The sequence below is a fragment of the Drosophila simulans genome, chromosome 2R, assembly GCF_016746395.2.
Source record: "Drosophila simulans strain w501 chromosome 2R, Prin_Dsim_3.1, whole genome shotgun sequence".
Classification (NCBI taxonomy): domain Eukaryota; kingdom Metazoa; phylum Arthropoda; class Insecta; order Diptera; family Drosophilidae; genus Drosophila; species Drosophila simulans.
Window position 1 is genome coordinate 11,395,693 of NC_052521.2, and position 16,315 is coordinate 11,412,007.

General features: G+C 37.6%; 1 protein-coding gene across 9 annotated transcripts in view; it reads right to left on the reverse strand.

The window, feature by feature from the left end:
* Window positions 1-16,315, reverse strand: part of LOC6734397 (SH3 and multiple ankyrin repeat domains protein 1) — a 72,463-nt gene that overhangs the window by 53,330 nt on the left and 2,818 nt on the right. Inside the window, exon 2 of one of the 9 annotated variants that reach the window (XM_039291895.2) lies at window positions 639-649. The exons of the other annotated variants lie outside the window; for them this stretch is intronic. The gene's annotated coding sequence lies outside the window, so the exon portion shown is untranslated. The remainder of the gene's footprint in view (window positions 1-638; window positions 650-16,315) is intronic. 9 annotated transcript variants of the gene reach the window in all.

The following is a 16,315-nucleotide window of genomic DNA, read 5'->3' on the forward strand; positions in this document are numbered from 1 at the left end:
CGACAACTTAACACGCTCGTGTCACCTTTCACACTGACTGCTAATTGAAGGATGACGAGCTGGACTCGACACGTGTTTGACCCCCTAGAATGACCCCTGGAAAAGCCAACATAATTATGTCATTACAACGAAAGATGATGATGTGGATAAAAGACAAGTGAGATGGCATTAACTGGAGCAATACATAATTGCTGGCATTATCAGTGAAAGTTGGCAATCGGACTTAATAGTTCTCTCTCTCCATTCTGTTTGGTGGCCCAAATGAAAAGGTTGAAAATTGTTGCATGTCAGCCGAGTATTAGGAACAGGAAATGTGTGTGTAAGTTTCGTTGGCCTGCGAAAGTGTCGGCCCAAGTAAAAGTAACACACACAATAGCCGGCAAAGTTCATTCACTTGGGCAGTCATAACTATTTATATAGCATACCTTCTCTGCTTATCCTAACAATATGCGTTCTCATGTTTCGCAGAAACCAAAAGCCAGAACCCAACGAAAAATTTGCAAACAAAGGAGCAGATTTCTGTTGTCTTTGGCTTAAATTAATGAGCCTTATTCCAAGTCGAGGCGATTATGAGCCATCATCCGAGCTGCGAGTTGGCTTACTTCGCTAAATATGCCATGAAATCGATGAGAAATTACCATTTAATTACCTGCAAAGAGAAACGGAAAGACAGAAACGATTAGTGAACAAGTTTTGCAAATGGATAATTCAGTTGGCCTGTAATTAGGGATGTGGCTAAGTAAACAAGGTTACAAAGTGTTGAATAATGCAAAATGTGTGTTGTGAGTTGTTTTTTTTTTTAAACCTACCATTTGCTATGGATGCTTTACTATATTGTGTCAGTCTATTTCACAGATATTTGATTTTATATTAAAAATTTTTTCTTTTCTCTGGCTCACGTTTCTAAATGTATTCTTTATTGTTACAAATTTTCTATGAAAAACATGATTTATTGACATAACAAATTTATGTATAGATAAACTTTCTATTGAATGTTGGCAACCAATCAATATTAATTTGCTTTGTAATACCAGCAATTCCAATTTTAGTTTTAATTGCCAACCCCTTTCAGTTGGCCTCACTCCTCGAAAGGATCTGCTCATGGTTTGCCCAGACTTCCAGGATTACATCTCCCCATTCCACTCCCCCCTTTTTTAACCACCGACTGGCAACAAGAGACGCGGCACGTACAACAAACAGTTGGAGAATAGGCGTAGGCAAACTCATGGCACCTTGGAGCCCAAAGGGAACCGACAACCACCATTGGGGCACCACCGCTGCACCGCTGCACCACTGCACCGCACCACCAACTCCCCACCGCACAACACTGACACCAGCAGCACCACCCACAAATGCAGACGCGCTTTGTTGCTCCAGGGTCGCGTCGCTTGTTTTTTTTTTTTTAATTTTTTTTTTATCTGGTTGCATTCTCTTTTGCGGCTCCGACTTCAACTTTTCCCCCTCATTGCCCCCACATCTGGATTTGGCTTTGTCTCGTATACTTTTCATTCTGCGCCTGTTCTCTCCTGTTTGGTTTTTCTGCTTTTTTCCTGCCGGGCATGTTAATGACCCTAAAGGCTGCCCCAAAAGTGGGGTGGGGTGGAGGGGATGCAGTGAAGTGAAAGAGCACGCACAGTTGCTCTCAAACTGTGCAGCATTCGCTGACGTTGCACAGAGATATATTTCGTATTTCATAAAAATTAAAAAAAAAAGTAATAATATATTTGGGGCATTTGTTGAAGCAACTATATAAATCTTATAATTATGTATACTATTTATTATTATTTTTAGATACAGTCTTGGGGCTCATTTTTTAGTGTCAAACCTTTATTAAGCTAAGCAGCTAATATACCGTCTAATCCTTAATACAGTTTGTTACATTTTTTCTCAGTGTAAGTTTAGAACGCCTCGTTGAGTGCTGCTGCGTCCGCTACGCGTCGCTTTCAATTTAGGCGTCTGCGCATAAAATTGCATCGTTTGCTCTGCTTTACTTCGCCTTATTTCACTCCGCTTTGCCAGGGGCAAAATGTAGCATCAACATCAACATCGGCATCATCAGCAGCAGCAGCAGCAGCAACAGCAGCAGCATCTAGCTTGCTGCGCTAATTTATATAAATAATATTTAGCTGCCGCTCAGGCCCTTTGAGCAGCAAGAAGTTCGGTTTGATGTCGGTGTTTATGTTTGCGTGGAAATTAGTTGAGCACATACATAGTTGGGGTAACCTTATCGCTGAACTTGAATTTACACAGAGGAGGATCAAATGCAGTGGGCTAACCACATAGCATAAGCATTCAATATGCATACAAAGTGCAATCAAGAGTGTTTGGGCGCTCAATCTTTCGCTTCATGTGTCAGAGCCACAACACAAATGCTTAAAAAACACTCGTACATTTAATATACATTTTCTTTTTTTTTATTATTTTTTTTTTTGGTCATAAACAACTTTTGCAATTGTCAGACTCCATGTCGACACTTCAGAGCACTTCAGAGCGAAGTAGTAGAGTAGAAGAGGAGAAGCGATTCGCCACGCTCTGCACTTTGTGGGCGAAACTCCAGTTCCAATCCCCAAGTCCCCAACCTATGCTCAGACTCACTTCCAATTCCCCGCAGCATATCCAGCATCTAGCATCCAAAACAAAAGTTGAGTGAGTTGTAAATGAAGCCCACACATGACTTAACTCGAGCGAGTTGGCCCCACTTTGCCGCCCGCTTCGCATTGCATTGCATTGCTCAATTGGAGTCAATGTCTCGGCGGAGATTCATGCAGAGATTTTATGTATCTGTATCTGTATCTGCAACTGCAGAGTATCTGACTATCTGGCCATCTGAATCTCGCGTCTGCATCCCGCCACAGGCGTTCCGACCAAAGTGAAGCGCTTTCAACGAGCATGCGGCGTGTTAATTGCAAAATGTTGCCTTTTGCATCTGACAATTATTAAGGTGATATATCTTGCGAGTTCTATGATGCTGATTGGTTTGCACCAATAAAATTAATGTTGGGCTAAGAAAAGCGTTGGATGTGCAGGATGAGAATGGTATGTGGACCTTAAAACACTGTGAAATAAGGCTGGTAACTTGCAGGTCATTTATAGGGCTTTATAAAAAAAAAGGCATTCATGTAATCTTAAGTAAAGAACATCTCTTTAAGAAGCCTTAAGGTTTCTAAGAATTAAATGGTAATATAAGAAATTACTTGATTATTTAAATCTTCAATCTTTCGAAAATCTCACTAATATTTTTAAGCAATAAAAATGATTAATTGAACACGGTAACTCATTTGGTTATTGATGCCTGAGGCCATTTGTTTCACCTAAATTCAATTTAAGTTATTAAAGAGGAACACTTTCTCGAGAACCTGTGGGAAAACGTTGCAATAGTGAATCGTTTACTTGGCACCGCTTGCACTTCAAAAGGTTAAGGGCCCGACGGATGTTGGCCACCCCGCCCCAAATATCATTTATTATTATTTTCCACATTCATCTCCTCGGATTTTTCTCATTTAACGCCCATCATCGGGAGTGAAGAACCACGGAGGGATCGGCGTTCTGTAGCCAGGCATTTCCACCATGTGTATAATTATTTTCAACTGGGCTTTTTTACCCTGCGTTTCGGAGCAACTTTTCAAAGTTGACGACTGAACTTTTCGACTTGTATATGAGCTGTCATTTAAACTGAAAACCACACACACACACCAGCGAGTATATTATGTGCGCTGTGAATTTTGCCTAATTAACATAATTACAAGCAACTTCAGTAAATTCAATTTCAATTAATTTGCAAACTTGCACTTCTGCTGCCGTTTGAGCTCTTGCATCACACACAAATTCGGTTGGAATAAATTAAATAGCAATAAATAATGCATCAGTGCATGCAATTAGGATTCCAATGAACTATTTGTTAGTGAACTATACAATAATCCTTATCGCAACGCTGAAGATGACAAACAACAAACACTTCAAAGGGCCGACCCATCCTCCTTCCATATATTTCCTTTTTATTTTTTCAGGGCCGCCAATCAGCGACTTGTTTGTTGGCTTATGAAAAGCGCAGTTTGAAAATAAATCAAACACAAAAAGGGGGGGAAATACGACAAGAGCATAAATAAAATACTAAAATGAATTCCAATTCAAAATGAAATGTAAATGCTGAGCCATCAAAAGCTTCGCAACAAAAGCAGCCGAACAAAAAACGAGCTCAGCGAATCCAAGATGCCCTAAAGAGACATAAATTAGGGAATAACCTTAAGTTTGAAGTCTCGATATCTCTACCTCGATATTAAGTTTTCGGCTTGTCATTCCGCTCGTTTAAACTTATAATTCCCATCGGGCAGGGTATAACATAGACATAAGGCGTTCGTTTTTTCTTTTTGTGGCTCTGAAATTCGAATGCAAAAGCAGGAAAAACTTGGCCGAGCCAACGAAATGTGCACGGTATGCAAATAAGCCATAAGAAATAAACAAGAAATGCACAAAAAAACAGAATTCGAGAGTGACAGGTGGCAAAGAGAAAAAAGCTGAAAAAAGCTGGTTGAAAGAGAAAAGCCAGGGAAATTCATCAAATCTACGATTGAGCAGCGTGAGATTTGTCCTGGAATATTTAAAGTGGGGAAAACAAAAAGCTAGACATACAAAATCTACGAAAGAAATGGATTCCGCTGGGAAATACCAATTAAAATGGTCTAAAATTAAATGAAATAGTTTTATTTAGAAAGTGGTTTGCGGTTCGCAAACTAAACTGAACATTAAATTGATTTCAATAAAATAAAACATGCCAGAGTTGAATAGAATGTGATAAGCTCGAAAATGCCGAACTAAATATAAATAGCCCAACTAAATATTTTAATAAATCATGTCAAGATTTTGCATTTAGCCATTTCGATAGGAATTTGCCTGTATTGATTTCTAAAACACACTGCGTTGTCTTTCAGCCTCGACCAGGCAAAATTCCCACATAAATTATTAAAACCGAAAAGCGAATTCCCAAACATTAATCTTGATTGAAACCCAAAAAGCAATTCCAAGCTCCACTGATTGACATTGATTCAATTAATTTGCACAAACTTTGTGCGGCCCTACAGATGTGAATAAAATCTGAGTGCATTACGAGTACGACCTTCTTGCGGTTCATTCAACTTTCTTTTGCCGAAAATTGAATTGACTCTTTTGGCTTTCAGAATCGAAGCACTTGCCGCCCAAGTAAATGATTATTGAGTGCTAACGGACACGTAACGTTGGCGCTAAGCTAAAAGCGGTTTTATAATGCGTTCCCGTACCAAAGAAAAATGTACGGAAAAAAAAAGGCAGAGAAAGACTTACCAAGAATGTTGGCCCAGACTCAAGACTCTTGAAATTCGTTAGCCAGTTGTGGAGGTAAAAAAAAAACTACTAGCTCCTCTACCACCAAAAACCGGTTACCGACCTTTAGGAAAGTTGACCAGCCAGCCAGCCAGCCCGTTTCGTGGCTAACACATTTTTCGTGTTAATTGTTATGATTAAAGTTCGATTTCCCAACCCCGAAAATGATTCGGCACTCCTGCAAAAGCATCTCGTTCATGTCAACCAACCAAAATACCCAAAACATCCATCAAGTGTGCCATCGTTTGTCAATCAATGTTGGTCAAAAACTATTTCATAATTATTTATGAAAAATTAATTGTCGACATTATTTTGATTTGGCAACTCACCCAAACCCAAAAAAAAAAAGCGCAGTTTGGACACCCACAAAAATCGATAAATGGCCAAAAGTTGGACTGACAGCTAGCCAGCTGGCCATGTGGGTCCAATTTGGCCAAAATATATTTATTTATTATACACGCAGTTTGGAATTGAAGTTTCGATGCTGTTTGTGGCCACATGTCAGGGACATTTTATGGTGTATGTTGATTTCATTTATAAGTAAACAGCGATTTTCCCAACTCAAAACCCGACACTTCTAACTAATTTCCAGGCTTCAAAGCTTCTCCTATTACTCGTTTGTAAGTACCTTAAACGTATAAAGCTGGTTTGGGCCTTGTTTGTTTTGTTTCTCAGTTTACATTTCGGTTTCGTTTGAATTATAGGTTTGTTAGTTTGAAAACGAGTGAAACAAGAGAGCCACACAGTTGAACCTTAGAGGCATAATTAATATCAATGATTTTCCATTCGTAGGTAGAGAATTTACATGAATAATACTACACACTCGCTTGTATTCATGAATGTGTGTACCTTTTATTACAGAAAACCGCTTGGCAAATATTTGATCTACGTTTTTCGTTTCGTTTTTGTTTGCCCTTCTCTATCCCCTCCATTTTTCATATCCCATTCATTCATTTCATTTTTTGGCGCTTTTGTTTGATGTGCCACTTGTCGTCCAAAAGAATCTTGGGTTTTTGTCTTCCTTATTGCGTCGATTAGAAAATGTTGCCTCACTCTTTTGCGTTCTTCAAAAATTGTTTGCAGCGGGTATTTACACATTTTTGGTAAAAGCCCATAATTGCGATAAACTGGCGACCGATAAAGCTCAAAGAAGCTGGGTTCGGAAAAATCGAATTTTTGAAATTTAAAAGCTGGAATCGTTTGCCCATTTTTTGCCCATGTTTGCCCACCAATTAGTTTTTTTTGCCCACGTCTAGTTTTTGAGATATGAATTTTCGAACAAGTTCGAAAATTTTCGAAGATCAAAAATTTCACTTTTTTCAAAATTTTTTTTTTTTAATCGCAATAACTTCGTTTGCCCACGTTTGCCCACCCTTTAGAATTTTGAAAAAATTTATACTTTAGAAAATATAAGACATTCAAGTTTACCTCGGTCTACTTTGACCACCCTTCAAAATTAGTTTTTTTAGTTTGCCCACCCTTTAAAATTAGTTTATTTCGTTTGCCCACCCTTTAAAATTACATTTTAACGTTTGCCCAACCTTCAAAATTATTTTTTTTCGTTTGCCCACTCTTAAAAATAAAAAATTTCGATTGCCCACCTCTTAAAACTAAATAATTTCGATTGCCCACCTCTTAAAACTAAATAATTTCGTTTGCCCATCCTTTAAAACTAGTTTTTTTCGTTTGCCCACCCTTCGAAATTAGTTTTTTTCGTTTGCCCACTCTTAAAAATAAAAAATTTCGATTGCCCACCTCTTAAAACTAAATAATTTCGATTGCCCACCTCTTAAAACTAAATAATTTCGATTGCCCATCCTTTAAAATAAGTTTATTTCGTTTGCCCACCCTTCGAAATTAGTTTTTTTCGTTTGCCCACTCTTAAAAATAAAAAATTTCGATTGCCCACCTCTTAAAACTAAATAATTTCGATTGCCCACCTCTTAAAACTAAATAATTTCGTTTGCCCATCCTTTAAAACTAGTTTTTTTCGTTTGCCCACCCTTCGAAATTAGTTTTTTTCGTTTGCCCACTCTTAAAAATAAAAAATTTCGATTGCCCACCTCTTAAAACTAAATAATTTCGTTTGCCCATCCTTTAAAAATAGTTTATTTCGTTTGCCCACCCTTTAAAATTACATTTTAACGTTTGCCCACCCCTTAAAATTTGTTTATAATGTTCGTCCATCGTTTAAACTTAATTTTTTCGTTAGCCCACCTGTTTAAAATATATATTTTCAGTTAAAAACGTTTTCCCACGCCTTAAAAATGTTTTTTTTTTCGATTTTCTACTTATAAAACTAAATTTGTACATATGTATGTAATAACTGTCAGCTGTGGCGCTAAATCACATATTTTAAAATCGGCGGACTGAAGCTCTTATATGATTATGATGAACATAAATACGGAGATCGCGACCCGTTACATGGTTTTTTCTTCAATGTTTATATAATGTTAATCATTCATATACAATTCATCAATTTTTCTTAATCATTGTTAAATTTCATGCATGTGTTAATGAACATACATATATATATAGTTATATATATATATATATATATATATATATATATATGTTTGTGTACATATATGTATGCTCATCATAATCATATAAGTGCTTAGTTTTAATAGCTGGAAAATCGAACAAAAACATTTTTAAGGGATGCGCAAACGTTTTTAACTGAAAATATATATTTTAAACAGGTGGGCTAACGAAAAAATTAAGTTTAAACGATGGACGAACATTATAAACAAATTTTAAGGGGTGGGCAAACGTTAAAATGTAATTTTAAAGGGTGGGCAAACGAAATAAACTATTTTTAAAGGATGGGCAAACGAAATTATTTAGTTTTAAGAGGTGGGCAATCGAAATTTTTTATTTTTAAGAGTGGGCAAACGAAAAAAACTAATTTCGAAGGGTGGGCAAACGAAAAAAACTAGTTTTAAAGGATGGGCAAACGAAATTATTTAGTTTTAAGAGGTGGGCAATCGAAATTATTTAGTTTTAAGAGGTGGGCAATCGAAATTTTTTATTTTTAAGAGTGGGCAAACGAAAAAAACTAATTTCGAAGGGTGGGCAAACGAAATAAACTATTTTTAAAGGATGGGCAAACGAAATTATTTAGTTTTAAGAGGTGGGCAATCGAAATTTTTTATTTTTAAGAGTGGGCAAACGAAAAAAACTAATTTCGAAGGGTGGGCAAACGAAAAAAACTAGTTTTAAAGGATGGGCAAACGAAATTATTTAGTTTTAAGAGGTGGGCAATCGAAATTATTTAGTTTTAAGAGGTGGGCAATCGAAATTTTTTATTTTTAAGAGTGGGCAAACGAAAAAAAATAATTTTGAAGGTTGGGCAAACGTTAAAATGTAATTTTAAAGGGTGGGCAAACGAAATAAACTAATTTTAAAGGGTGGGCAAACGAAAAAAACTAATTTTGAAGGGTGGTCAAAGTAGACCGAGGTAAACTTGAATGTCTTATATTTTCTAAAGTATAAATTTTTTCAAAATTCTAAAGGGTGGGCAAACGTGGGCAAACGATGTTATTGCGATTTAAAAAAAAAAAAATTGAAAAAAGTGAAATTTTTGATCTTCGAAAATTTTCGAAAATTTCAAAATTCTAAAGGGTGGGCAAACGTGGGCAAACGAAGTTATTGCGATTAAAAAAAAAAAATTTTGAAAAAAGTGAAATTTTTGATCTTCGAAAATTTTCGAACTTGTTCGAAAATTCATATCTCAAAAACTAGACGTGGGCAAAAAAAACTAATTGGTGGGCAAACATGGGCAAAAAATGGGCAAACGATTCCAGCTTTTAAATTTCAAAAATTCGATTTTTCCGAACCCAGCTTCATTGAGCTGACCGATAAAGGAGCCAAATTGTGCCCATAAATGGATCGTAAAATGTGTAACTCATACGAATATTTATGATTTTATTGACGCCAGTTAAAGTTTAAAGACCTATGAATAATTATAAAAATTATTTATAATTTTTCTAATACTATTGTATTGTTTAAGGTGCTTTTGTTGCTACATGTGCAATTGTAAATAAATGTAACCATCTTAAAAGGTAAAAACATGATTTCCTTTTGTAAGGAAATCGAAGTATAACTGCAAAGTAAATTGCTATCAGCCATATTCATATTTTCTTAACACCTTTTTTAGTTTAATTGTTTACCATTCGTTTTTATTTCTAGATCCATAAAGATAGGATTCACAGGGTATTTTTTTCACAACAGGATGTTGTTCACACACAGCAGAACCACGCCTTGTCCTCATAAAAAAATCTTTTTCAGTCACACAATCAACTTATTCTTTTTCTCCTGTCACACAACAACAACAACAAAAAGAAATGCCAGAACAACAACTAACACGCTAAAAGACACCCACATGGATACAGGGCAAATGTGTTTATGTATCTTGTATCTTAATGTGCACATCTTGTTGTTGGCCATATACGTTCGCTCAAATTGCCAAGGCTATGAGCGCACACAAACTCCCAGCTACAACAAAAACATGGCCCGGACCATCGACGTGATTTGCATTTAAATGTGGAAATATGTGCGTTTGTATCTGTAGGCTGTAGATGTATCTGTATCTGTATCTGCGTAGATGAGCGCAGGATTCGTTTTCATATTTTATGGAAATCGATTACAGTTCGATATTGTCAAAGTCCAGAATGGGCAAATTGTTCAATGAGCTGCCAAAACATCGGCAAATGCAAAGCGAAAAAGCCATATTGTTACTCGCTTGAATTAACAGATCAAACTACCCATTTTAGTTGTATGCTAAATAAATTAAACTGATCAAAGAGATGCAGATAAAATAATAAACTTAAATTGAAATTATAAACTGTAATTATATAATAAAAATTTCGAACTGAATTCTCATTAAATCGTACATAATTCGAATATATCCGCTGCTTATTTCGCTTTTTATATCTAATAAAGTTCGCATAAATCGTCGAATATGTACACAGCCACGCCCCCTGCCTTCACTGGTCTGCCACGCCCACTCATTACAGTTTATTAGCCATGCAGCTGGGGCAAATTACGCAATTTGCTGTTGTTTAAATTTTGTGAAAATTGTAAATGCCTTTGCCTTGCGGCCTTTTTTGCGTTTAATTAAGTCTCGCAGTTCTTGGGCGCCCCCCCTTTCCCAACCCTCTGTCCCGCCCACCCCCTTGTCCACCAACTAATTAGCCTAGGCTGCTCTGATTGATTACAGTTACCTAACTGTTGCTCCAACTGCCACGCCCTTCTGGGCGTTCTTCTGGGCCTCGACTAGGTTTCCGCGAGCCGGATTCTCCCAACGCGCTCCGTTAAGATTCTATTAACGTATTTCTGTTTTATGATTGCTCTTCGGCCATTGGCAACAGCAAACGGGTTTTCAATCACCGCTCACGAAGCCCAGGAAAAAATCTTCAGCAGCAGCAGACTGCCTCCTCCTCCTCAGTTTTCCACTCTTCAAAGAACACGGAAGCCCTGTCGGAGCTTTTATTAAATTTCTTTGAGAGACGCTACTCTTTGGTAGTCAACTTGGCCACTATCTTTGCATCTATCAATCGGCGGAGGTTCTTGATCGATCCGTTCCAATGATTGATTGATTGATTGCTGGATGGATTGCGACTGTTTGTCGCCAAAGTCTCGTGCGGAAATTGCCTTGAGCCCTGCATAAGTAACACTAAGCTACAAGATTGCTAAACAAAATAACACTGCACAATATTTCCAGTTAGGTATTAATGGAAATCCTCTACTTACATATCTCCTTTAAAGTATAAATTACTTGAGAGTGCTTAAAAAAATCACATACATATGTACATATAATGCGCTAAATTTTTTGCAACTTCACAGATTTTTCAACCTTGAAGTCCAGTGTTGATGAGCTTCTTTTGTTGTACTCTTTTTTCTTAAGCGTTTGGTGTGCCAAATATTTTTGACAAATGCCGCTCAGCTTATAAAGTATTTAAGCCAATTTTTCTACGCCATCACTCTTTTAGCAATGTTTTTTTTTTCTGGGTCGTCGCATTAAAAATTAATTATTGATTTCCCATGTTTTGAGGTAGCGTCGTTATCCTCACAGGGGAACCAACTTTGCTTAGGAAATGAGAAATTGAAGAGCAGTCGAGAGAGACACACCCAAAAACAAATTCCTCACTTTCATTTTGTCCATTGATTTCTATTTGATTTCCATTTCATTTAATTTCTTTGAGCATTTTTTTTCTGTTTTGGCCATTTCAGTTTGGGTAAGGTTCACTTTGTAGCATTTAATTTTATTTTGTTTAAACGTCGGCGCTTTCTAAAGAAAAGTTTATGCGCCGGAAAAATCACGGCCAGACTTACATAACTCAAAGTTTAAGTATTACTTTTCTACTAATTCCGCACTTTGCTGTTGTTTTTTCCCTTGCACATTTCTTGGCCATTTCGCTCTTTGTTTTATGCCTTATTCCAGTGCTCTTGGCCAACAGCAATTAGCGTAATTTAGTTGCATTTAAGAAGCGGAAATAATAAAGTTTTTTCCCGCTGCGTCGCTTTTTTTTTGCAAAAGAAAGGCAGTTCCGATTGAAGAAATTTATTGTTTATGGTTTTTTTTCGCTTGCTTTTTGCAGCAACCTTTCAGCTGGATTTATTCGAGGGGAACTTTATTGTAATTTTCATTCATAATTCATAATCTTTAGCCACTTGACAGATAAAATCGTTGTGTGTTCTGGCCCGTTTGAATCGCTGAAAATTCCATTTTAATTTGATTGCAGAAATTATTACAAATTAACTGGATTTTGCTTGCAGCTAAACTTTAATTGAATTCACAGATGAGAAAGTTCTAGCGCAACTTTCTTCATAATTCAACTTTCTTCTTTGTTAATCCCCGTGCTCATAATGCCATCCCCCCTCACCCTCCCCCCGCCGACGATCCAGCCCTGTATTTGTTCAACTTTGGCACGTTCTTGGCTTCTACTCTTCCTATTTTTGTTGGCCAAAACTTATTTATTGCAGCGCCAACACCTCCTCCCGCATCTCACAACCCACATCCCACAATAAGCCCATGAATGTCGTGCCAAGGCTCAGCTAAGACAAAAAAGAAAAGAAAATGCCAACGAAAATGTTGATTTACCACAATTGCAGGCGATTTTGCTTTCCTCCCTCGAATGGGCAGCCATAAACTTTGGCTTTTGTTTCGGTTTTAGCCATGGTAATGACAGTTTGATTTGACTATGATTACCTTAATAATTTCACAAATCAACCGAAGGGCTTCGAGCCATCAAGTGTAGGGGCACTAAAATACATTTTCTGGTAATTGGGTATTTTATCTTGGTTTTATGGAATTTTATGTCCCTTTAGTAATTTAATTATTACCCTACTAGTCTTAACATACGTTTTAACTATACAAATTTAATTTTATTTTCTGCTACTTCAAATTCAAAACACACTGAAGACGACATCAAAGTAAAAAATGAATTATTTCAGCATAAATTCAGCAGCATGGCCGAAATTAGCATAAAATCGCTGGAAGAGAAGACTTCGTTAAACAGTCTTGTTTGCACAAGTATCACATTTCCACACCCACTTATATACGGAATCCAGATTTCCCCCACTTTTCTTGGCAATGAACCGATAATATCGACTTGCACCAGTTGGCCTTGACTCTTTTTAGCCGCAGAGGAAACGCGCGTGGCAGATTATTGCAAAACTTGCGCTGAATTATCAAGCGAAACTCCCCCGCAGAACAAACAATTATACAATTGGCGAACGAAATAAAAAGTTATTTGCAAAAATAATATATGACTGGGGAATATTGATAGGGATTTCCTTGGAGCAGCCGCTTATCTGTACCCCCACAGAATGGAAGCCCCAACTTGGCTCAGCAGAATTTACTTCAAGTGAATGAGTGAATCATTGTCGCAAATACTTTTAAAGCAAATTCAGCATGAACTACAAATGGCTTTATCTGCTTCTGAATTATTTATGTTCTTCATTATGATTTGCTAAAAATAAATCTCTCATATTCTGGCAGCAAAATTTAAGTAGTTTTTATTATCACGAAGCACTATAGAAGTCCTGCAAATAATTATTCTGGTTTCAATATGACCATGCTCCGTAAAATAGGTCAAAAATAGGGTATTTTTGATAAAAGCCATGAATGTGATTAAAATCTAGTTGCTTCTACTGCATTTTAAATGCGAATACCAAATATCAATAGTAAGCACAAAACATTCATCTGAATTATTCAAGAGGCATACTTTCCACTTCGAATATCACACACCTGATTCACGCCCCTAATGCGACCCGAAAAAAAAAGCTTTGCATATTGCGTTTTTAGGACATGTGTCCCTAGCATCGTATCTATAATATGTGGGGCACATTTAGTGCTCGTACGTGTAGTTTTATCCTTGTGCCAGATTGATTTTCCTCGCCGACTTTCCCACAGCCCATCCGCTGCCGATGTGCCGCATTGTGGTGGCAGATTCTTTTTTTACACGCCCCATGCTTTTATTGATTTTTTTTTTTTGCTTCTACTCACTGGTTTTTTTTTCCCTTGTGGTAGAGCAAAAGGAAAATCGCATTTTTTGCGTTCGATATTTTCTTTTTCCATTTTTAATTGCATTATGCAGTGAAATCACTGGGCGACAGAAAAAGGGGGGCGGGGAGCCAAAGTTAATTTCATTTGCGAGTGTGGACAGGATGCAGGCGAAATCGGAGTCTTGGGCTCGGCTACGTCCATTGGATCCCATTGTTCGGCCGTCAAAAGTTCCAACTTGGCTTTCAACTGATTTTCCGGGAGGGGGGTCAAATGCACCGTAATGCGATTGGCTTTGCCCAAACATTTCCGTTCATTGCATTGCCTGAATGTGGTTCAAGGATTTGTAGCATCTATCTGGGGAAAAGCTATGGAAATTGGCTAATTTTGTGCATGAAAATGCAGTTACTTGATTGAAAGGACATAAGTCATACGTCATACGTAACCAAAATAAATTAGATTGATATATTGGAAAAATCGTAAATTCTTAATGTAAGAATAAGTTCAAAGCAGCTTTCTCATAAGTTAATTTATGTGTAAACTTTATTTTAAATTTTCTTTGCAGTTTTCTTCCGATTTCCTTTACACTTTTTCCATTTCCCGTTTATCTGGTTGGCCATAAATCTGCGTTGGGATCATTAATTTGGACCCGCTTAAAGGCTTTCGCCCGGGAACTTCATCTCTGTGCCACAATCCGTTGCACGTGTCCCACTTTGCCCCCTCCCAGTTGATTCCCTTTATCACCTTCCCTTATCAGTGCAGCGACAGACAGAGAAAAGGGGGCGGCAGTGAAAATAGGTGGAATGTGCCAACTATTAAGTTTTCCCAGCTTAGCAAAAGGCACTTTGAAGGACTTCTAAGGATTTCTCGATGGAGCAGGTTGGAGCGGGCGCAGGGTGGAAGTGGAAATGGTGGGCACATAAAAATGCTAATCATTTGCTCATTAAATCCGCATCATCCGCTGTCGACGTCGCTGCTAGTGTTAATGAGAGGACACCAGCCGGAGAAAATCCGGAAAAAGTGCGAGATAGATAGCAAGCGATGTGTACTTGTACTCCGTGGCCCGGGCATTTCGCACAGCTGTTCTGGGAGCCTCAAAAGTTCAACGAGAATTTGGCACAAGCCAAATGAATAACAAAACAAAAGCGAACGAAAGCAGCAGCCAAAGAAGCAGAAGAAATAAAGTACGGCCAGAAATGAAGAAGAACAGAAGTTGTGCGAAGGGCAAGTGAGGGACAGTACAGTGAACACCAATGTCAGTGGACGAATAGTAGGGAATGATATGAAATGGTTTATGAAAACCATCAAAAGATAACGCTCTTCTAATAAATTTTGATTAATTTAAAAATAGACTTCTTTGTTGTTGAGTCAATTTTGATTTCATTCTGAACAAAGAAAAATCGATTTTAAAGCTTACAATTGTATACCTTAATTGGTTATTAATCACATTTCAACTGACTTGTATTCCCTAAGCTGCAGGATATTATTTACTTTGAAGCTTGGGGAATTGTAAAAATAACACAGCTGACTTTATCAGCCCCCACTGTAGCCAATTCGTTGGGGAAAATCCGCCCAATCCACCCGCACTCCCCTTGCGCACACTTCTTAACGGCCTGTGAAGCATTGGGCCTGGAACTGGGAAATGGGAGCTGGGAAATAGGGCTGGATATGGTTGAGGTCCTTTTGTGGGGGAACCCAAACAGGCCACAGGGATACATAAAGCAGAAGGAGGTGGGGCTGGGGTGATGCCAAATCATCTGTTTTCAATCGATTTTCCCTGGGTTTGTTGTTCTTTTTTTTCTTACACCATTGTAAGCTTTTGTTACGCTCTTTACGCGGAGAAATATCAAAATCTTAAATACTTAAGAACCAAGTTCAATAGGAAGATTATATTTATAGAAATGCACATCGTCTTTATACAGTAAAAAAGGCGAAAAATAAAAGAAAAATTGTGGCAGTCATAGCCTCCAATTCAGCTCTTAAATTTTCCTTTGGCAAAATAAATCTATAAGAAATGCCACTACGCCCACACCGAGCTCCCCTTTTACTATCTACCTCCTCGTATCTGTGGCTACCCCTCGAAACTTAATTGACCCCAAAAATAGCTACGAAAATTGCTTTAAATTTGTTAAACTTCAACGGCAGCCAACCAATCTGAGATCTACGCCTACGGGTCTGTAGAGAGATTACTTTGGAGCGAGGGAGCCGAAGAAATCGAACGTAGCATTTTTGCTCATTAAATAAATCAGAAATTGCCTGTGCCTCTTGGAGTTTGCCCATAAAAGTCGAATTTCTCGACTTGGAGCGTTTCGAATGAATCGAATGCTCGAAATTTATGCAAATTGGGCGAAATGTTGGTCAAAATGTTGAGCAAAAATGTCACTTTTTGCCGGCCACGACGAGTTCAGATTTCTTTTGATTTATCACTGCAAATTGTCAACTCTTTTAATG